This window comes from Rattus norvegicus, chromosome 11 (genome assembly GCF_021556685.1).
Source record: "Rattus norvegicus strain SHRSP/BbbUtx chromosome 11, alternate assembly SHRSP_T2T, whole genome shotgun sequence".
Lineage (NCBI taxonomy): Eukaryota > Metazoa > Chordata > Mammalia > Rodentia > Muridae > Rattus > Rattus norvegicus.
The window spans coordinates 49774559-49797617 of record NC_141544.1 but is presented as its reverse complement, the minus strand read 5'-3'; the positions used below and the strand labels follow the sequence as shown (position 1 = coordinate 49797617).

The 23059-nt window shown below is 43.9% G+C and overlaps 1 protein-coding gene and 1 long non-coding RNA gene across 3 annotated transcripts in view; one reads left to right on the top strand and one right to left on the bottom strand.

The window, feature by feature from the left end:
- LOC102551331 (uncharacterized) overlaps positions 1–2375 on the bottom strand; it is a 34467-nt gene extending 32092 nt beyond the window's left edge. Inside the window, 1 exon segment of the long non-coding RNA NR_190616.1 lies at positions 1886–2375. This is a non-coding gene — a long non-coding RNA (uncharacterized LOC102551331).
- Dscam (DS cell adhesion molecule) overlaps positions 1–23059 on the top strand; it is a 578367-nt gene that overhangs the window by 298975 nt on the left and 256333 nt on the right.

The window sequence follows — 23059 nt, the reverse complement described above, 5'->3', positions numbered from 1 at the left end:
TCAAAAGGAGACTGACTTTTCCTGTCTGAGGATGTGACTGTAACTGAATGACGGAGTCACAATTTTATCGTAGATTTTTAACTGGCTCACACTTTCATGAAAAATAGTAACGTAGCTGACTGGGGAAGTTACTGCCACCTGTGGTCTACATATTAGAGTGTTCCAACAGGGGTAAGTGCCACTGTTGAGCCTGTGGTGGCTATTCTTGGTTGTCAACAGGACTACATTTAGAATTAACTACAACCTAAAAATGGAGGGCACATCTGTGAGGGATTTCTGCTTAATTTGAAGTGGGACGATCTATTTCTAATCTGGATCTTTAAGGTAGGAAAACACGCCTTTAATCCAGATCTAATCTGCATATACGTGCATATACATACATATATGTATGTGCATACACATATCCCCACAAAATAAATTTTTGAAATATGTATATGTTGTAGAATAGCTGCGTCAAGCTAATTAAAATATGAATTCATCCCAGACAAAATCTGCTCCTTGTCAAGTTACAATACATCCTTATTTAACTATAATCAGCATATCAAGTGATAATTTATTTAACTTATTGCTCCTATATTGCTAAAAGCTGTGTCCTTTGATCAGCAATGCTCCAAGTCTCAGGCTGTATCCCGGGGAAGACAAAATTACTTCTTTCTTCTATGACCTCACGTCTCAAATCTTACATGAGGACAGCATTTCCTTCTGTGACTGTTGTACTTCACTAACAAGATCTTCCAAATTCATCATGTGTGACCAGCTATGGGACTTCTTTCTTTGTAAAGGCTGAGTAGTGTGCTTCTGTGTGAATATGCAATGTATATAACTGTCCCTCTGTGCTGTGGTCACTGTTAGGTCCATACCTTGCTGTTGTGTGCAGTTCTGCATTGAGCACAGGAGGGAATATAAACATATTCTTATTTTCTCTGCAGTGTGTGTATGTGTGTGTGTGTGTGTGTGTGTATGTGTGTGTGTGTGTGTGCATGTGAGAGAAAGAGAGAGACAGAGACAGGGACACACAGAGATACAGAGACAGAAAGAGACAAAGACAGAGAGAGACAGAGACAGGGACACACAGAGATACAGAGACAAAAAGAGACAAAGACAGAGAGAGACAGAGAGAGATAGAGAGACAGACAGAAACAGGGACACACACAGAAAGACAGAGACAGATATATAGAGAGAGACAGAGATACACACAGAGAGAGAGAGAGACAGACAGACAGAGACAGAGAGCTGTTCTTGGCCTGGCGTGGAGCTAGTATGTAATTGGCCACATTTATTGAATGAAATTTACATGTTGGTAGAATTTTCTGAGGTCAACATCTAAAACTGTAACCGTTTCTTATGCTTTTTGTTTAAATTGGGGGTATGAACCCTGAGAAATCCTGTTGGAAGAACACATCCTGCATGCATGTAAAATTCAGAAATATATTTTCTGGAGTAGAGGAATCCAGAGCACAGTCTCACCTCCTCACCCTGCCCCACCTGTGTATCAGATCTTAATCACAATGATGATGGGTGACACAGTGATTTGCCTTCTGTTAATCGAGTGTGATGTCTGAGTAAATCACCTTCTGAGCAACGAAGTGGACATTTCTAAGGAAATGAATAGCAGGTCGCTAGATTGATATGATTCTGATCTCAGAGATTCAGAAGCCATTAGCAGCCATAGCTCCTGATAAACTTGCTCCAGATTAAGAAGGTTGGATCCCCCAAAGAGCCCTGGGCCTGTTTATGAGCTACAAGGAACTCAAGTGCTAGCACAGAACCTTCTTCCTTCCCACACCCTGAAGCTAATGGCTAGTGTGTGTATGACCTTAGGTGTGAGTATCTGTGTCCCTTCTTAGCATGCTACAGTGAGTGTGTAGAAATCAGGACGACTTACCGGCCTGGGTTCTTCCCTTCCACCATGTAGTTTCTGGAGCTCAACCTTGGTGTCAGGCCTGGTTACAATCTCCCTTGTCCTCTGAGCCATCTTGCCTGCTTGGTACAACAGCTGTTCACACAACAGATGATGAGACCAAAGAGTCACATGGCAAATGCTAATATCTCCATTCCTTTACTCCACATGAGGGCCCCAGAGTGAAGACTAAGACAAAATTATCAAGATCAAGGCCAGCCCCAAGGTTTTGTCCACCAGTCTCTGTTCACAGAAGCAGATCCTTGCAAAGTCGCTTTGATGAACGTGTTTTTAATAGTTCATTAATACATAGAAAAATATCTCAGGACTTTATTCTTTAAAAAGTGTAATGATTAAAGATAAAGAAAAGGAAACAAGATTCCTGGAGGATTAAGGAATCCAGGTCCAGGCCTCTAAATCACATTCTATAGAGGACTAAGAAAATTCATGCACTTACAAACTTCTTTCAACTATGGGCTTAAAATAGAGAGAATGTTTAAACTCTGCAGGTGGACAAATTGCTTCGTAACAAGGCTGGGTACCAATGAGAGTGGAAGCTCTGATTAAAAACATATCCAGAAGGGAAGTAAAAATAGCCCTGACCTTTGAAGAGGGAAAATTCTGGTCTTCAAGTTTGACTTTCATTACAATAAAAATAACAAAAGAATGTCTCAGAATAGCTTCTGAGGTTCAAAATTTGCTCCCACATGAAATTATTTATTTGGAACTGTCCAGGGAGGGGAAAGGAGGAGGAAGCTAGAACTTAATATTGTGGGCTTTGTCACTGGATCTAGGTTTTTTTTTTCCTTCACAAGTCTAGAAAACCTCATGGGAACTTAGCCTAATTGTAGTTTATATATACCTATATAATTAACACAGCCCAAAGCCACCAAGTTTAAAGCCCCTTTCGCCTATGTCTGCCTGTCATTTGTTTTGGCCCCTACTGCTCCCCAGTTAGCTGATGTGTACTAGGCCCAATTCGTCTTCAGGGTTGGGTATCCCCTGTGGGTCTGTGCACTGGGGGTGGGAGGAGCTTGACTAAAGAGAGAGCTGAATGCCCCAGTTTGTCACCTGGACTATGTGAGTCATCCAATCTAATGCAGTAAAAAGTGTCTCTGAGAGTCAGGGGAACCTAGATTGTGTAACTTCAGTCCCCAAATAATTGAATCTAGAACTTCAGATATCCTTCCCAAATCACAAAATTAGGGCATTAAAAGGCATGATATGAGCCCTTGGTGCATGGCAATCACCAGAGATCACAGCTCTTCTCTTTGTCCTCCCTGTGCATGCATATGTATTTAGACTCTAAACAGATCACCATCATAGATCATTAAAACACTCAGTAACTGGCATCCATGCCATCAGCTCACCAATTTAATGTATTTATTTAAAAGAAAATGAAGATTGGACCCTCGGAAACCTCATAGAAGCATACTGAGGAGGTAATCAGAAATATGGCAAAGGTCCACATGTAACACTTCATTTAACTCACAATAGTGAGATATTAGAGGCGTCCAAACTTATGTGTGTTAGTTAAACAATTGTACATCTACTCAGTGAGTCACTACAGTGTCAAGATGCTATGTGTGTGTGCTTGTATGTGTGTGTGCACATGTGCATGTGTGTGTGTTTGTGAGTATGTGTGAACACCTGTGTTTGTACGTGTGTTCACGTGTGTGCATGAGTGTGTGTTAGTGCATTGCATGTGTGCATGCGCGTGTGTGCATATATACTTTTGCATGGATATGTGTGCGTGTTTGTGAGTGTGCACCATGGTGCGTGTGTACAGGTCAGAGGACAACTTTCAAGAGTCAGTTCTCCCCTTTCACCATGAACCCAGATCATCAGGCTTACATAGCGAGTGCCTTTACTGACTGAGCCATCTCCTTGAACTGCTTGTCACTTGTATTGAGAATTCTGTGGTTGTTAATCTTGGGTATCAATTCGTTGACTGAGAAGCACATTGGCCAGTGAAACACACCTCCGGGCTGCCTGTAAAGTATGCTTCTAGAATGGTAGCAAGGACCTGCCTGGAATGTGGGTGGCGCCGTCTCATAGGCTAGGGTCTTACGCAGAGCAAAGAAGATCCTGGATAGAGTAGAGGGTTTTGTTCCTTTATTGTTCTAAGGAAGAAACCTGGGGCTTTGCACACACTGTGCCTCCCTCCTGAGCCACCTCTCCAATGCTCAGATGCAGGGAGAGAAAATAAAAGCAGAAATTCAGACAGCACAGCATTGTCTCCATGTGTTTACTGTTCACCACGGTGTGAGCTGCCCACCACGCCCTCCCCACCACGATGACCCGAATCCATGAACCAAGTCAGCTGCGTCCCTTCAAGTTGTCTTGCCCAGACGTTTGTCACAGTAATGGGAAAGTGACAAACACCATAGGAAGTGAGCGGAGGTATTCCCCTCCCTCCAGATGTTTTATGCATGCAAGTTTTTAAATGCAGAACTGGCTTCTTCAGAGCTTATCTGAAGAAGAATTGTCCTCTTCTCTGTTCATCCCCATAACCAGGACAAGGCAGCAGCAGATGCATGTGCTTAGGGGGAACCATTGCTACAACAGTGGCTGTGGAGGGGCTGGGACACCCTGCAGGTCAGAACTGAGGTGATTTCTGTACCCCATCTAATAGTATTTTCCTTAGCATGTTTCTAAAATAAAATATTTCCTTGGAGAAATCCCACTTTTCACCCGTGGGGGCAAAGCCATAAGTATAGTTTCTCATGCACTTTATTTTAACTAGCCCAGGCTAGCCTCTTCGAACTCACTGCACTGCCCACACTTGAGCTCCCCCTGCCTCTGCCTCACAGTGGATCATCTTCTCCATTCCTACTTTAAACTCTTCATCCGTGGTACAGATGGATGTCACAAGTCATGTCTCTAATGATTCCCTGAAGTACTGGCATCCCCAGACCTTAGAACACGGCTTGACTTGAAACTGGGTCGTTGCACGTATTACTTATCTGATATGAATAAGTGGAGTGGTACGGAGGACCACTGATCCAGTGTGAACCCTGTCCTTATGAGAGAGGACGTTGGACACAGATGCAGAGGAACAAAGCCCAGTGAAGGTGGCATTACACTGCTGTAAAGCAGACATTCCGAAAGGATCAGTCAGTCACTGAAGGCCTTGGCAGGAACCCAGCCCCCTGTGGATGACTTGATCTCTCAACTCCTCCCCTCCAGGAATATGTATATCTGCATATCTGTTTCCAACCATCTCCTCTGCAGATCACTGCTACCACAACATGGGGAAAGTTACACAGACACCATAGAGAAGAGTGAAGCCGGTGGCATTCAGGCTGTCATAGGCAAAGGGCTGTCACAGCAGGCAGTAGCTCATCAGAGTCCATCCAGCCTCCCCCTCTGGGTCATGCAAATTTTCTTCATACCTGTCAGGAGGGAAGCAGGGACTCTTGTCTCTTGCCTGGCTATTACAGCTCTGTCTAAAGTCATCGCTGTCTGGTGATGATTGATAGACTCCAGAACTTTCACTCTGTGCAGTGAAGAAAAATGACAGAGATTTCAGCTGAATTCTGAGAGTTACCTGTTCACCAGCACGGAGACTGAGTTCTGGTGTGAGTGAGACTGGGCACAATGGACACAGACAGCAGAGGAGACCAGATAAGCAAATATCTGAAACTGAGGTTCCTTCCATCAGTTTCTTTCTCCTCAGCACAAAGACTTGCACCTTTCTGAGAGACTTTGAAATGGAAGCGAGGTAGAGTCAGTGGTAGGCAGGTAGGTGACAAAGGTTCCTTCCCAATGGTACCTGATTAAGCTGCCTAAGAGAATGAACAGAATTGCCCTGTTGGAGGCAAGGTTCTCCTCTCCTGTCTTCCCACCCTTGCATTCTCCCAGACCTGAGCTCTCAAGTTTCCCCTAATCTGATGGGGGTGACAATCTGTAGGGAGGTCACTGAATGGAAGTGTAGGCAGCAGTGTTGACCTGTGCCTACACGAGAAGGTTCTGGGGGAGTTCTTATCCATCCAGTGGCTGCAACACATCATAAAACAAGGATGTGGTGTGTGGTTTAATTCTGTTTAATTAGTCTAGGTCAGGAAGACCTGTAGTTTATGGGTTGAGATCCTTGCCAGCCAGGTCCATAAGGCTAAATGGTGTGAGGACTTGGCTGAGGTACAATTGTTGGCTCCTGACTATTGTGTGTGAGATTTGAGATCTGAAAGCTGGGCCAAAGTGTTTAGTAAGTGTATCAGGCTGGGGTCGGTACTGAACCATCAATAGCGGGAAGTTCAGGGTCGATGTACACAAAGATGCACACATATTCTCAGATTTTTTTTAATAAAATAGTGCCCATCTAAAAAATAATGTTACCTTCCTTTTATAGTCTTTATATTTCTCAGGATAAAATATTGGTTATTTTAAAAGATATCCCCTAATTAAAATTTAATATCAGAAAGATGGCTTAAGGTTGGGGCATTTAAAATGGCTTCCTTTTATTCTTGTTTAACTGACAAGCTGAACTTTTCCAATGTGACAGGAGAGTAATTTTCAGGGATATTAAAGCAGGATGTATATCTGAGGAAATGCTTTAGCACTCAATCTCAAGAAGAGGGTAAATTATCTCAGGACACTGGGGACTTCTCATATTTTCTGTAGGGAAATTCTACCTTTATTAAACACATGTTGGATCGCGTCAAAGGAGTGAGCAACTTTACCATGTTCTGCTCCGAGGGCGTGTGACGGGCACTGATTGGCCGTCTCATGATAAATATACTTCATATTTATCATGAGACTTGCCAATGGAAACTGGTACAGAATGAATGTGTCCTGATGGTGTTAAAAACTGACACATAAACTTGTGGACGGCAAAAATAAGGGGAGGAAAAATTATGGAGAATGAAACCAAAAACTAGAGTGGGCTTTCTCCAGAGCTCACATAGCCTTTGCACACTTTTCGCTTCGTGGGGACAGTTTAGATGGACTGGATATGTTGTGCTTAGACTTATAAAACATCCTTGAGGATCATGGTCTGACTAATCCACGGAGGAAGGCACTCTTAGAATGCCCCGAGTTCATGATTTTTCTCTAAAGATAAAGTACTAACTGTGAGAGCCTCCTGACAGCCGGGGTAAAACATGGAACAGAGACTTGGAGGTGGGAGGACAGGGAAAGGTCCCAGGGCTCCCCCTAACGGATCAACTGGGAATTAACCTGCTCTCTCACAGGAAAACTGAGCCAAAGCAGTGCACCCACTTGCGCATCCTTTGCCCTTGTCATCCAAGGTGAGACGCATCCTCCCTGACCTTCTGACCCCCCAAGCTCCCCCGTAGCCCCCGAGCCCCCGAGCCCCCGAGCCCCCGAGCCCTTGTTGTCTCTGTATCTGCATCTCTTGTTTTCTACCCAATTTCACCAGTTTACTGTTTTTATCTTTCATCTCACGATCAGGAAAGAGCTGCCACCCTGTCTTTGAACCCTGGGGCTTTCCGTACCCTCCCTTCTCCCCTCCCCATTCATCATGGCACAGGTACTGCTTCCACGTCCTCAATCACAGACCTCCTCACACTTTTCTTACTCGCTGGCCTGGCCTTCTGGGATAGCAAGCACACAGTGGGATGTTTTCTAATCGCCCCATCCTTTTGGGGTCCCTTCCTTCCTGGCAGTCACCAGTCACTAACTGCCCTCTCCGGTTAAGAAGGTATAACTTCGCTTGCTGTTCAAAGGGACATGAATGTAAACCCTCCCAACTCCAGGCCATTCTTGAACTGCATTCAAGATTACCTGCAAGTGCTTAACTCCATCTACACTCTTACTTCCTTTGGTCGTGTAAATAGCTTTGTGCGTCTACAGCAAAGTGTGCGTAGAGAATATTTGCTCTGTTGGTCTTTTCTGTGGAGTCGCTATTCTCTTCCAGTCCCTCAATCCTTTCCCCAACTCTTCCACAAGACCTCCTGAGCTCCATCTAATGTTTAGCTGTTCCCATTGGCTGTTGGGTGGGGCCTCCCAGAGGGCAGTTATGCTAGTTTCCTGTCTGCCAGCATAACAGAGTATCACTAACAGTGTCAGGGATTGGTTCTTGCCCACCCGATGGGTCTCAATTTGGGCCAGTCATTGGCTGGCCATTCCCTCCCTCTCTGTCCCAACTTTGTCCTGCATATCTTGCAGGAAGGACACATTTTGGGTCGAAGTTTTTGTGGGTGGGTTGCTGTCCTTATCCGTCCACTGGGAGTACTGCCTGATCACGGGAAGTAGCCACTTCAGGCTCCATACCACCTGCACTGCTATAGGTCTCAGCCAAAGTTACTCATAGACGTTCTGGGGCCTCCCTTCGTCCCAGGTCTGTGGGATGTCCCAGACACCCCCACTCCCTGCCCACTGCTGATTTCTCCTCTCTCTCTCCCCTGCTCTTCCTGCACCTGATACCCCTACCCTGCCCCATCCCCTCTCCCACTCAGTGTCCTCCCTCCATCCACTTCTGATATCTATTTGAAAGATTCAAGCATATTCCCTGAGGAATTCCCTTGTTATTTGGCTTCTTTGGGTCTGTGGATTGTAGAATGTTTATCACTCTATGGCTGATATCCACTCCTGGAGATTGATACAGCGCGCGCGCGCGCACACACACACACACACACACACACACACACACACACACACACCAGCATATGTGCAACTTGAAGCTGAGTCTTCATGCCCCCCCCCCAAGAACTGGAGCTGGCAAAGAGCTATCCCTGCCTGTCCACTAATTGGGCCACCCTGTCTGACCTCCATGGGATGCACCTAGTCTTGCAGTGACTTAATGTGTCAGGGTGGAATGACACCCAGAGGGACCTTTCCTTCTCAGAATAGAAGGGGATCGGGGAGCTGTGTGAGGAGGGGACTGGAAGGGGGGCTGATATTGGGATGAAAAGTGAATAAATGAATAAAAGAGTGAAAAAGGAGAATACTTGCATTGCTCCATTTAAATGTAAAGTCAATGGATTTAGCAGTCCATGTGTACATGTAAATATGCTGACCTCTGGTTAATGCAATTACTCCCAAGGACTCTAAGGCATCACAGGCTTTGTTGTGGCTCGAATGTGAGCTGCCCCCATAGACTCATGTATTTGAACTCTGTCTCCAGTTGTGGTGCTGTTTGGGAGCTTTAGGAGGTGGAGCCTTTCCAGAGGAAATGTACTAGGGTAGGCTTTGTGTTGGCCCTTCTCCCTGTTGTCTCTCTGCTTGCTCACTGCCATCAGCTCCTGTAGCCACTGGGGAGCTGTAAACAGAATGAACCCTTTCTCCCCTAAGCTGTTTTTATTTGGGTGTTTTTTTTTATCATAGCAACAGAAAGAGGCTCAAACAACTGCATATGGATAGCAGCTCCACCCTCCTGGTCTTCCAGTCCCTCTTGACTTCAGCCCTTGTGTCTATCAACCTGGCTGCCTTTGCTCTGCCTTGTAACTGCTCTCCCTGACATACTGTGGTCTTTCCCTCTAACTAGGAGTTCATTTCAGATGATCTCAGATCCCATTGCTATCCCTGCATGTGACATTAATTTATATTATATATATATTAATATTGATTTAATATATAATTTAATATATTTAATATTACTGACTCTACTGATCATCTTTGCAGCAGAGCATGCGGGAAGCTATGGGTTTTGTGAGGAGGTAGCTGGGAATGCCACTCAGGAACCTTTATTCAGAACAAAGGTTGAGTCTGTCCAAGATTATTGAAGGTGAGCATCTTAGAGCCCTGTGTGACCCTGAGACCCTGCATTTCTCTACCCTTAGCCATGCTTGTAATATATTTGCATAGATACTTGTGTGGATGACTTCACAGAAGCACATTATTATTTTTTTTAATACACCGTCCTCTGCAATCAGAAATAAACATAACCCAAAGGCCTCACATGATACTGCATTAAAATAGCTAATCACAAGGGAGATGTAGGTAAAAAGACAATTTACCCATCAATATCAGCAGCCTTCTCTGAAACTCCCTACTGAAAATACAGTCAAATCAGTGACAGACCCACTAACCTTCATCCTTACAGAGAAAACAAATAATCCTGAATATCTGGACTGTGTGAGAGGGAGATTAGATTTTCTCTTTTATGGAAGCTTCTGCGAAGAAAGAGAGCCTGTCTAGATTCTGTGTCTGAGTCATAAAAAGGAAAACAATTCAAATCCCAGTTCATATTGAGTCCACTGTGCCCGTTTGAACAGACACGGAGCCCAGAAACGTACTCACAGCCGCATTTCTCACATCCCAGTGAAGCAAACCCTTTGACAAGGCACACTCCCCTGTTGTTTGATGCTTACTGATGGGCTCTTACATTTTTTAAATATGAAGCTACAACCCATGAAGCTGATCTCATAATCTATCACAGGTTACCCCATAGCATAAGTGTTGGGTGCACAACTTTGGTCCTTATCTGAGACTTTTCAAAGAATTCATTCCACACGTCATCTGCACCACAAGGGCACCAGGTGGGCAGATGTCACAGTTAGACATCAGCACATCCCCCATTACAGGTCTACGGTCTTCACTCACGTCAGCTCCCTCCACTGTTTATTCTTTTTGAACACATTGCTTTTAATAGTTATAATTATCTAGATTTAAATGTTTTAGAACTATTTTTTAAATTATGGTAAGTGCATGATTATACAAACAGAAGGCTTTCCCTCCCTTGTCTACGTCATGCTTTGATCAAGCATGATGCATTCTCTGATTCTCTACCCAGCCAAATTCCCATCAAGTCACAAGTCATAACAAACCATCTCTCTGTCTCTCTTTCCCTATCTCTGTCTCTCTCCCTGTTTCTCTCTGTGTCTGTCTCTGTCTCTCTCTCTCTCCTCTCTGTCTCTCTCTGTCTCTGTCTCTGTCTCTGTCTCTCTCTCTCTCTCTCTCTCTCTCTCTCTCTCTCTCTCTCTCTCTCTCTCTCTCTCTCTGTTTTTTATGCGTACATGCAGAGACCAGAATTTGATGCTGAGTGAATTCCTCAAAAGCTTTCCTCAGGAGCTCTCTGCTTTATTTTAGAGACAGGATCTCCCAGTGAATCGGGGATGTCCCATTTTTTGCTGGTCTGACTGACCAATGAACTCTAGGGATCCTCTCTGTCTCTGTTTCCCAGCCCTAGGATTACAAATGCATGTCACCTTTTGGGCTTGTAGTGGGTGCTGGGGACCTAAATCTGTCCTTATGCATGCATAGCAAGTCCTTTACCTACTGAGCCATCTCCTGGGTAAGTTTTACTTTATTCCGTCTCGATATGTGAGAGAAAGCATATAATACCCATCTTCCCATTATTTTAATATATTTGTATCAATTAATTAACCAATATTTGTATCAATTCTTTGAGAATATCACACAGTGTGTCTTGATCATATTCACTCCTGGCTGATCCCTTGATTCCTCCCAGATCTACCCAGTGTCTGGGCACTTTGAACACAATGATCTCCAGCCTCACCCATTTTCTGAAAGTTGATGACTCCACTTTTCAATGCAGAGTGCATATCACAGCTGGAAGAGGCTGTCTATAGGAAACATGCCTTCCAGTACAGGCTTGGAACCGTCTTTAAACACCAACCTGACATAAGTCCTTCTCTGTCCTTCCTTGTCCTTCCTTGTCATCATCCTCACTGGGTGGAGGTAGCTCCTTTTTCTCCATCTTTATTAACTTGAGTATTTCTTATTTACATTTCGATTGTTATTCCCTTTCCCGGTTTCCAGGCCAACATCCCCCTAACCCCTACCCCTTCTACATGGGTGTTCCCCTCCCCATCCTACCCCCATTACTGCCCTCCCCCCAAGAATCCCATTCACTGGGGGTTCAGTCCTAGCAGGACCCAGGGCTTCCCCTTCCACTGGTGCTCTTACTAGGATATTCATTGCTACCTATGAGGTCAGAGTCCAGGGTCAGTCCATGCATAGTCTTTAGGTAGTGGCTTAGTCCCTGGAAGCTCTGGTTGCTTGGCATTGTTGTTCATAAGGGGTCTCGAGCCCCTTCAAGCTCTTCCAGTTCTTTCTCTGATTCCTTCAACGGGGGTCCCATTCTCAGTTCAGTGGTTTGCTGCTGGCATTTGCCTATATATTTGCCATATTCTGACTGTGTCTCTCAGCTCTACATCCGGTTCCTGTCAGCCTGCACTTCTTTGTGGGGCAGGCTCTGAATGGGCGTTCCTTCAGCCTCTGTTCTAAACTTTGCCTCCCTATCCCCTCCCAAGGGTATTCTTGTTCCCTTTTTAAAGAAGGAGTAAAGCATCTGCATGTTGGTCATCCTTCTTGTGTTTCATGTGTTCTGTGCATCTAGAGTAATTCAAGCATTTGGGCTAATAGCCACTTATCAATGAGTGCATACCATGTGTATTTTTCTGTGATTGAGTTACCTCACTCAGAATGATATTTTCCAGTTCCATCCATTTGCCTATGAATTTCATAAAGTCATTGTTTTTGATAGAGAAGTAGTATTCCATTGTGTAGATGTACCACATTTTCTGTATCCATTCCTCTGTTGAAGGGCATCTGGGTTCTTTCCAGCTTCTGGCTATTATAAATAAGACTGCTATGAACATAGTGGAGCATGTGTCTTTGTTATATGTTGGGGCATCTTTTGAGTATATGCCCAAGAGAGGTATAGCTAGGTCCTCAGGTAGTGCAATGTCCAATTTTCTGAGGAACCTCAGACTGATTTCCAGAATGGTTGTACCAGTCTGCAATCCCACCAACAATGGAAGAGTGTTCCTCTTTCTCCACATCCTCACCAGCATCTGCTGTTGCCGGAGTTTTTGATCGTGGCCATTCTGACTGGTGTGAGGTGAAATCTCAGGGTTGTTTTGATTGACATTTCCCTTATGACTAAAGATGTTGAACATTTCTTTAGGTGTTTCTTAGCCATTCAATGTTCTTTGGCTGTGAATTCTTTGTTTAGCTCTGAACCCCATTTTTAATATGGCTATTTGTCTCCCTGCGATCTAACTTTTTGAGTTCTTTGTATATTTTTGATATAAGCCCTCTATCAGTTGTAGGATTGGTAAAGATCTTTTCCCAATCTGTTGGTTGCCATTTTGTCATAACAGCAGTGTCCTTTGCCTTACAGAAGCTTTGCAGTTTTATGAGATCCCATTTATCCATTCTTGATCTTAGAGCATAAGCCATTGGTGTTTTGTTCAGGAAATTTTCTCCAGTGCCCATGTGTTCCAGATTCTTCCCCACTTTTTCTTCTATTAGTTTGAGTGTATCTGGTTTGATGTAGAGGTCCTTGATCCACTTGGACTTAAGCTTTGTATATTTATGTGATCCCAAAAGTTCCACCAGAAAACTACTAAACCGGATAAACACCTTCAGCAAAGTGGCTGGCTATAAAATTAGCTCAAACAAATCAGTAGCCTTCCTCTACACAAAAGAGAAACAAGCCGAGAAAGAAATTAGGGAAACTACACCCTTCATAATAGTCCCAAATAATATAAAATACCTCAGTGTGACTTTAACCAAGCAAGTGAAAGATCTGTATGACAAGAACTTCAAGCCTCTGAAGAAAGAAATTGAAGAAGATCTCAAAAGATGGAAAGATCTCCCATGCTCATGGATTGGCAGGATTAATATAGTAAAAATGGCCAAAAGTGATCTACAGATTCAATGCAATCCCCATCAAAATTCCAATCCAATTCTTCATAGAATTAGACAAACAATTTGCAAATTCATCTGGAATAACAAAAAACCCAGGATAGCTAAAAGTATCCTCAACAATAAAAGGACTTCAGGGGGAATCACTATCCCTGAACTCAAGCAGTATTACAGAGCAATAGTGATAAAAACTGCATGGTATTGGTACAGAGACAGGCAGATAGACCAATGGAATAGAATTGAAGACCCAGAAATGAACCCACACACCTATGGTCACTTGATTTTTGACAAAGGAGCCAAAACCATCCAATGGAAAAAAGATAGCATTTTCAGCAAATGGTGCTGGTTCAACTGGAGGTCAACATGTAGAAGAATGCAGATCGATCCGTGCTTATCACCCTGGAGGTAGCTCTTAAACAGTGAGAGGGGGTAGAGAGAGGAGGTAGTGTAGAGAGAGCCCTGCACCCCACTGAAGCCCCTGCAGGAATGCCTCCCCAGATCCAAGAAACAACTTTCCACTATCCCTCCCTCACCCCAGCATCCAGACCAACATACTGTCCTGGAGACTCTGTTTTCAAAATGCATCTTAATTTAGGCCCTTGAAACTTCTATACTTTTCTCCAACCAGGACTTTTACATTCCTTTCTTCTCCTCCATTCTTAGTTTGGCTCTCATCCTCTGTGTCTCATCCCCAACTGTCCAATCCTCCCTCCTGGGGAGGCATTCTCTCTATTCAGACCCATTTCTTTGTCCCTTTGTGCAGTCCCTTGTTCCTTTTCTCTCCTTTGTCTAATTGCTATTCCTGCCTCTAACTGAAACATTTTTTCCTAGACTGGAGTGGCCCCATAGTCACTGACAAGAGTCCCCTCCTCATGTAAACAAATGGGTACTGTTTAAGTTATTTGAGCTTCTTTTTGGTGGTTGTTAAACCTTAAATAATCCCTTTAAAAATCTAATGTTATTTTATTTTTCCGAAGGATTTATTCTGGGGGGAAAAAAATCACAAGAAATCTAACTAGAGTAGAGATTAATGGCAGACTCTAAGATCTGCACAGGCAAAGCTCTGATCATTAACAAACTAAACAGGGTAATTAGGTGCACAGTTGAATGCAGTGTGCGGGCTTAAATTAGCAGTGTGTAATTGAGCCTCATTTAACTGTGGGAGAAGTACACTGAGCAAATCTTAGTTACAGGAGGAAAATGTCTTTGTGAGATTGCTCTCAGAGTGTTTAACATACATATGCCAGACGACTCTGGACTTAGAAGCCAGCGAGCGTAGGGTTTGAGGTGGTTCCACATGCTCCCCTCCCCCCAGCTACAGAGGGGTGGGCCGTGCCATTACTTCCTGTTTAGTGATTTCTTCAGTGTGCATTGGCTGCCTCAGTGTCGCCCTTCCTTGACATCACAGATTGCAGCACTCAGGTGAAGGGGAGGTTACTGCCTGAACCAGAAAGCTTTATTTCCTGCTGGGGGGTGGGGGACCTCAAATTTATTCTTCCTGAACACACAGTCATGTAATGCAAGGTGACTGGGAAGGGACAGAAACAGGAGGGAAAGGAGAGGCTGCTGTCACAGACGGACGGTCTAACTGGATGCAGTCGAGGAGGACGAGGAGGTGGGAACATAGCCGGTTGGGGATGAAAAAGGTCAAAGTGTTGTAAGTGTTTCTGTCTGCTGCATCCATGACCACCAGTGGTCCAGCCTGGAAAACAAGAGAAATCAGGCCACCTTTAACACATCTGTGTGGTCCTAGCCTTCTGATCCTCCTGCGTCTTCATGCTACCGGGGCTTTGGTCTGCATGTGCTGTGAGACACACGTGCTGTTCCTCTTGGAGTAGGCTAATAGTATGTGTGTGATAGCAAGGAGTGGAGGCATAAGAAAGAGAATGCAGCCTGCTCCTCTCCCAGATCACTTCAGTATCCGCTACTTCCGTGCCTCTGCTCATTTGCATATGTAAATTTATATGTGCACATATATAGTACATTGATTCATGTATCATTTTGTTATTATTACAGATTACCTTGGAGATCTTTACAGAACTATGGTAACTCTGCCTTACTATCCTTTTAATCACCATGAGTATGAGCGTACTAATTAACCAGTAACCCCTAAATTCGATCCTACTGTTTCCGAAGTGTCAGAGGACACTATAGTTCAATGCATTTTGAGCCATATTATTATATGGCTATATCTGTGAATTTACTTAGGACAGAGTATTTGGGTTGAAGTATATACAGAACTTACAACTGAAAATGATCACACAAGTTGTTCCCCAGAAGTATTTCACCAATTTATACTCCATAAGACATGTTTATTTCCCTATACTCCCACGAAGATTACGTATTCTCAAATATCTTTTGAATTTTCTAGTCTCCTGGGTGGAAATAACACGCTTTAGTTGGCATCGGTGCAATTGACTTCTAACTGGGCTTTGTCCAGGAATGGAGGAAGATGAATTGCTTTCTTTTTATTTTCAGAAAATTGACATTTTCACAATACCAAATCATCTGTTCTTAGGACATGTGGCATCTTTCGTCTTAGCCTTTTAGTCTTTGATTTTGTCCTGGGGAACAGATTCGAGTGTCTTTTAAGCTTACTTTGTACATTGAGAGCTGTTGCAGCAGGATATTTAATGTTATGATTAGTCTAGAAATAGGGTCTTCCATAGTTAGATTGTGACGCAGCCCAGCTCTCTCTCACACTTCACACAACGGTGCTCCCGAGACAATAGCATCACCCTGGTGTGAGCAGATTAGTCCAGAGCAGCCATGTCCTCAGGATTCCCACTGGTACTCAGGCACTTCTGGGTCTGAACTTTTGTATCGTGTCACAGAGCATCATGCCCTCTCACCCATGTGATTCATCCTGAGGTAATCCACTACCATGACCTTGTTTCCAAATAAGGTCATATTCAGAGAACTTAAGGGTATATGTTAGATGGAGAATGTTTTAGCTGTACCTTCACACCAGCCATCATAACCACCCCTCCTTCAGTTCTCTCAGATGAAGCTGCCAGTGCAGTTCTTCAAGGGGCCATTGTCCCCAGGCTGTTCCCCGGGGTCCCATCTGCAGCTCCTGCTGGTGTCTCTAACACAGAAAACAGAGGGCACAGTAGAGCCCTGCCAGGAGTCTAATTCCTCTCTGACCTACATCTGAACTAAGAGAAATTGAGAGCTTGAAAGTCACCCCATTTCCCCTTCTAATTTAGTTAGTGCTATTTGAGCATTCCCGCTTCTAAAATGTTATATCTTCATTTCCAGGATCCTCTCATAACCTTCTAGACTTAGAACTCAGATTCCAACTCCAGTCTCTTGACTTCCCAACACTGCTGTGCAAGCCAAGCCATCTTGAGGAAGCATCATGCGGGGGTGCGGCTGTCAGTGCGAGGTGGCAGGCACAGCCTAGACAAGTTCTTTATGTGGTGTTACCAGGCGACATCTGATTAGCAGAGCCATCTGCTCTTTTAATTATTATTGGCTCTGTTCAGACAGAAGTAGCGAGGGATAAGGAAAGCAAACTGAGAGAATAGTTCAGAGTAAAAAAAAAAATCAACCATGCTTTTAAAATCTTTTTGAAAATTCTGCAGTCTCTATTGAAGACCTAACCCAGCTGCACAGCAAAGACGTAGAGTGTCTAGTGAAAGAATAATTAGCATCAAAATCCTAAAAAATGCACTTGCTCTCAGGTAATAGAGTGAGATTGTTCAGGAGAGGGGCAAAGCACTTTCTATGGTTTGTACATGAGGGAAGTAATCATGTTGGGATCTAAAATTGTATATCTTATCTTCCTCCCTTTTTACCAAACTGAATAGAAAACATTTTATATGTATATGTGTGCCTATTTGCATCTAGTGAGCACGTGTGCACATAAGTGGAGCCTCCAGGTTAATGCTGTCTTCCTTGATCACTGTACACTTGGGTTATGTTTTGTTTTTGTTTGTTTTTTGTTGTTGTTTTGGGGTTTTTTTTGTTGTTTTTTTTTTGTTTTTGTTTTTGTTTTTTTTTTGTTTTTTTTTTTTTTTTGTTGTTTTTGAGACAGGATCCCTCACTGAATCCAGTGTTTGTTGATTCTGACAACTTAAGCTAGCCAACCTGCCCTGGGATTCGCTAGCTCTGCCTTCTGAGTGCTAGAATAACAGGCAGCTACCACATCTGCTTGGTATAGGGTCTAGGGATCCAAGCTCTAGTCCTGAAGCTTTTCTGGCCAGTTCTTCACTACTGAGCTGTTCCCTCGTCTAGGAAAGCATCCTGAACATGGATGTGATGACAGACTTCCTCACACGCATATCGATTAAACAAATAATCTTGGAGGGTATAATCATGATCCATTGTGAGCAATGGGGCTGGGAAGTTGAACAGCACACGGTGTGGTCTTGCTATTTTACGTGCAGGAGAGGGGTCTCGAACCAGTGTCGTATGCATGGGCAGCATACATTCCCATCAAGATATCATAAAGCTCAGCCTGGGTAAAGTGAGGCCATGGATATATAGAATGCGGACAACTCTACTAAAAACTTAAATCTAGGAGCTGAGACCAGAAATGCACTAAAACAGGTATTGAGAAAGAAAGTGGGACTTGAAGATTCTGAGAGTGTTCAAACCTGATAGGAAAGAGAGGAATAGAGGTAAGTCTACAGAGATACGATCACAGTGCAAATCTTAATAGGCAGCAAATATGACCTGGTATGGTGGGGTGCCATCCTGACACCTGCGATACTTGGTGTGGTGGGATTCCATAACAACATCTGGAGATGTCAGTGTTTTTTCCTTATGATCGCATCAGGCTTGAATGCTGAGTGGAAAGTGGGCTGGAGGTGCAGGTCTGGCACTGAGTTTCCCTAGGCATGTATCATGCAGCGGAGAGCAGGCATGCAGATAGATCAATGGCTAGTCTGCAGGTAGGAAGAGAGAGTCTTGCTATGGTTTGGTATTGGCTATACTACGATGGCCACATAATGTCTAACTTCCAGGACTCCTTGACGTATATCAAATGTTCAGATATTAAGCATCAGGCCAGACCATTGAAGCAACATGACAATGACATCAAAGAAAGTTCCTGAGTCCCCACCATGGTCCCACTGCACAATTGCAAAGGCTTCTGAAGGCAGATGCTGGGGAAAATTTCCACTGGATAAATGATTTAAACAACAGTGACACAATACTTATATTTCATGGTTTCAGATGGCAGAAATCCAAGACTGATAAATCATTTCTTGTTTAACATCCCTTTCCGGCTTGCAGGTAACTGCTTCCTTGACACATCTTCTCACGGCAAGGAGAGAATGAACTTGCTTTACTTCTTCATTATATGAGGCACTAACCCTATTACATGGTCCTACACACATGATCTCATATGCTAATTTCCCCAGTTCCTGCCTCTGAGTACTCTCACATAGTATTTTGTTGCGTGCATTTTGAACAGACAATCGTTCAGTGTCTGACTTTCCTGCCCCAACATTCTGTCATAAGATGTATAAAGATGTCCTTGGATATATTGTTTCTTTTCATACCTCAGTTAACACAGCTAGGTCTTCTAACGCTGGCTCAAAGGTTTGGCATACATTTTACCAAGTGACAGAAATATATACATGCACACGTGCAAGTACATGTATACGTACATGTATGTATACACATTCACATACACATACACATGTATGTTTGTGATGCTGCAGATCAAACCCAGAACCCCATGTACACTAGGCCAGCACTTTGGTGAGCTCTACCCATGGTCGAATGTCAGAACTGTGGTATAAAACTCTTCCATGTCATTTCCGTGCCTAGACTTTTCTAAGTGAGGTTGCCTTGTGTGATTAAAAACATAGTTTAAAAATGAGTTCCCGGGAGCTCCTATGTGCAGCTGCCCTGCTGACTGAGATGCCTCCTGTAGTCACCCACCGTCTCTGGCTCTTACACTGTTTCAGCTCCTTCTTCTACAATGGTCCCTGAATCTTCAGGGCAGGGGTGGTACTAGACGTACATTCCCTTAAGAGGGATAAGCATTCTGTGGTCTCTTATTCTCTGTATCTTGGCCAGTTTTGTGGTCTCTGTGTCAACCACCATCTACTGAAAACAATCTTCTCTCAGACGATTGATGACAGACATATTAGTCTAAGGGAGTAATGATGAGTCACTAGGAGTCAGTTTCATATCCTGTCCATTTAGCCGTACAGTTGTATTAGATTCATCCAAGGGCCTATGATCCATCTAGCCATATGTTCTTGGGCCTCATAAGATATCAGGTACGGGTTTTATCTTGTGGAGTTGGGTGTAAATCCTACCAGAAAGTGGTTGGTTACTCTGATGTTGTTCAGGCCACTAGTACACCAGTGGGCGTGTCTTGCAAGGCCAGTTTCATTGTGTGTGAAACTTAAAACTCTCTAAGAGCCAACAAGAGTGAAAATTTAAAAATGCATTAAATGAACGATATTTCAAAAACTGAGCCCTACCATTTTGTGTTCCAATGTTTATGGGGACAGCATGGATACACATGCTGATCAATCCCTATCAGAACAGAATGGTCATGCTCTTTATCATCAAATCTATATTTGATTATTTTTATTAATATTTTAGTTAGCAAGTCATGATTGCACATATTTATGAGGTATAATCTTTTGTATGTACATATGTACAATTGGTACCACACTTGCACAGCCTTCTCTATGATGAGCTGTTTGAAGCTGATTCTCCCGTCGTTACATTGGGATATACAATACCTCATTACCCATGCTCTCACCTGGAAATTGGGATATACAATACCTTATTACCCATGCTGTCACCTGGAAATCAGAGCTGCATCTGTCCTCCTGACATCTGTGTAGTCACCTAACCATCAGTGGTAGACCAAAGAGGGTATTTCAGATTTCTTGTCTTTCTTAGAGGAACAGACCAAAGTTTAGAGGGTTGAACTGCTTGGATAGCATCACACAACACGAAAGAGGGGTGATAGCTTATTAGAGTCTGTTTCCATTAGATTCTGAAGACTGAGTTTTCTCCATGATCCTGAGAGATCTCTCAAAGTAGGAAAGTGTGGAATTAAGTTTTAATGGTTAAGTCCCAGCAGGCTCACTACCCACCTCAATGCTTAATGTTCCCAAATGAAAGACAGGAACACAGCCTTTATAGTTTGATAGGCCTTAAACAGCACAATAGCTGGGCCACTTCCTAACCTACAAGTAAGTAATCCATCTCCCACTGATAATCCTGCTAATAATCTAGAGTTATCTCTTACTAAACTCTATATTCCACCTTGGCCGCTCTGAACCCAGAGGGCTGCCCAACTGGGCTGCATTCTCCAGGCTCCTTCACATGCTGGCTATGCCTCCCTGTCCTCCACTCTTCTCAGCCACTGTGGCTCTCCTCCCGCTCCCCCTCCCCCTCCCTTTCTCACTTCCCCCTCCCCCTTCTCCACTCCTCCTCCCTCTCCACTCCTCCTCCCTCTCCTCCTCTTCTCCTTCCTTCCCCTCTTCCTCCTCCCCCTTCTCCTTCTCCTCCAGGCATAGGGGGGTCTCCCTCCTGCCTCTTCTTTCTCAGTCCCAAACCCATAAATCCTAAAAATCCTACCTCTGTCTACACTACCCAGCCATCAGCTGCCTGTATCTTTATTTACAGATCAGAGCCACCTGGGGGCAAGGTACCTCAATGTCTTATGTCTGGACACTCATGTAAACAATCTCAGGGGACCCAAATTAACATTACAATTCAAGCAGCATTAGGCCAAGCCCACTACAGGAAAGCTTGGTCCACTTCAAACCATCTAAAAGGGCTTTCGGTTTGATTATGTGTAAGAGTCTGTACCAAATTAGCCAACTAGAGAACAAATCAATTAATAGCATGTATCTTACTAGATGTAGTTAAACATTCATGTCAAACTGGTGCAAGGAATAAATACAGGTTTTGGGATTAAATTCCAACTTCTTTCCTCCCTTCCTTCATGTTTTTAATTTTAAGACTCAAAGCTGTTTCTGACAGAAGCCCCTTGGGGATAAGGCTGTGTCTTCTGCCATGGTTGCATTCCTAGAGCTCAGAAACTTGCTAGCTCAGGGGTGAGCAAGTCCCCAGACTCTGGACCCTGCCCATGCTTACTTATCCCGGGAGCATTGATAATCAGCTCAACACACGGCAGCTTTTTGAAGCTCAGCGGCTAAACCTGAGGGTTTCTACTACCCATACCACATCCAAACAGAGCTTTTAGGCATCTCCCATTTTAATCCCTGCCTTTGATGCAACTGGACTGAACCATGGTTGAGTTTCAGGAGGCCATTGTCCTGTGGGCTTTTCCATGACGCTACTGTGTAAATGTCCATTTTCTGAGATAGTCCTGTGTGTCTAGATAAAAATACCCCCACCAACCCATTTGACACATCCAGGCAGGCCAGCTGGACTTGGACTTTGTCACAGATTTATTTTAGTGGACCTACAATAGTGCTCGAGTTACCTGACTGCAGGGTGGCTCAACTCCCCATGCCCTACTTCCCCTCTGCGTCCAGAGTCCTAACTGCACACGTGTTCCCTCACTCTGGACATTAAACATATCACACCCACAAGTACAGAAACAGGAATAGTAGTAATCCAGGGGCAACAGTCTGGTGAAGCAGAAAAGTGATGGAGTGAAGCTCACATGTAGGGGCTTAAGCACCTAAGACCTCAGGGCTGCTTAGTATCTCTTGAGAAGCTAGACACCCCACGATACCAGAGTTGTGCAGCCCAGTGATCACTGAGGTTCACAGTGACAAACTCGAAGGTCACTTACTGCTATTATTCTGACTTGCTGAGTGTCTAACATACCAAAGACTATAGACTATAGCTGAGAAATCTTTCCACCTAAAATTCTATAGCCTCTCCCTTTAGCCTACACCTAAAATGACGTTACCTGTAAAGTTTGCCTTTGGGCAATTGTTACCAGGCAGTTCTTGACCGTCAAGGTATGTATGTGTGGTGGGGGTGTCATATTTTATTGCCTTTAATAATCCATACTTAAGAATTTGTCTATGTTAAAAGAGTCTATGACCCATGTAAGAGTATGAACAACCCATCTGTTCTACATGACTCAAGAGCCTCTCATGAAATGCATCATGCAGGGAGTGCAGCAGAAAGCCAAGTGACAATGAAGGGACCTTGGCACAAAAGAGGGCCCATCATATGACTTTGCTCAGTTCTTATTGCCCCCAAAGGGTTCTGCACAGCTTGGCATTGAGATGACTCAGGGGCCATGGCTTCCATAACCTATGATGGCAGAAGGCCTCTATTCTGCAACATTTCTTTAGCATGTTGATCAATTTCAAGATGGGAATCTGACTCAAAGGAGAGGTCATCAAAGGCAAGCTAGGTCAGCTCCTTCCCCACCCTCTGAACTGCTCAGAAAGGTTCACTGTAGTAGAAGATTCTGCTTCCTCTGAATTGTATCTTACAAGTCCTTGTTATGTGCCAAGTTAGCAGATTAGAGGGAGCATGCCCAGGACTATTGCAGTATTTTTGTGGATCCAGCTTGAGGTTTAAATAAGACAAGGAGACTTCTATGTAGTTTAAAGCTGTTGGCCTTTTGCTGGGGCAGTCCCTCGGCTAGCTATCTAAACTTATCCTGAC